Raw genomic sequence first — 1,073 nt, 5'->3', positions numbered from 1 at the left:
AACAGGGAGGGAAACTTTTTTTTTTTTTCACACTAATTTTCCTTTCTTCTTTGCCTGCCTCAGTGGCCCAAGCACTAAACCGAGGGCTCTATATATCCTCTGGGAGTAAAATGCCCCCCAAGTCCTTGTTTGTTTCTACTGAAGGTGAAGTGTGCTGTTTTGCTTCTCTAAAAGAGGGGGAAGGTGCACACAGGCCTCGTCTGCCCTGCTACCACTCCCTCTGTCCTGGCTGATTTACTGCCATGCCCCTCAGCTTGTACTGATGCCTGTCACTCTGCTGACAGCATGAGAGACAAACACCAGTTTGCGTTGGCCAGAAAACTTGCCTTGCAGAGAAAAAAAGCCAGCTCAGGGCTTTTCACTTGGAGAGAAAGAGAGTGAGAAGAATAGACTTGAAAGCAAATTCCCGTGTTTTTTTGCTTCTGGTGAGAGCTTTTCCCACGCTCCATTGGAAGGAGTGCAAGGAGCAAATGTTTCCCAGCGCCTGTAAACACCAAGCACCGCTGAGGAGCAAGGAGAAAAGCCAGTCTTATTGGAGAGAGGCAGAAATTAGCAGCATGGTCTCCTGCAGTGCCTCGTGTCTGTGTGTCTGCTCTTTCTCTGGTGATGGCTTTTCCAGACCTAGCTATGTCTTCTGGGTGCAGCGGGAGCATCAGACCCTGGGGTACTCTGGCACGAAGCCAGGTGGTGTTTGCTGCTCCCAGTGAAGTTGCTCCACAGTGCTGGAGACTACTGCTTTTTTCTGTGAGAGTCCCAGCAACTGGACTGGGAAGAGTCTGGTAGGTTTATTTCCCAATCTGGCACCATGGAAGGTGCTTGACATTTATTTGTGTTCACCTGGCACTGGTCAAGGACCATTAGCTTGCTCTGCAAGATGTTTGGTTCCCCATCCAAGAAAGGCTGGGATAGCAAGTCTGGTCAGCTGCATCTCCCATGACAGTTGCTTTGACTGGCCCAAGCCCCATCTCTCACCACTCTTCCCTGGTCTGATTCCTGACTGCTGTCTTCAAAGAACTTAAAAATCAATGAACATCTTGCCTTTTGGCAAGTAGTCAGCCCTGGCTTCAGGAGCA

The sequence above is a fragment of the Athene cunicularia genome, assembly GCF_003259725.1.
Source record: "Athene cunicularia isolate RWA chromosome 4 unlocalized genomic scaffold, athCun1 chr4_part2, whole genome shotgun sequence".
In the NCBI taxonomy this organism is placed as follows: domain Eukaryota; kingdom Metazoa; phylum Chordata; class Aves; order Strigiformes; family Strigidae; genus Athene; species Athene cunicularia.
This window is presented reverse-complemented; position numbering follows the sequence as displayed.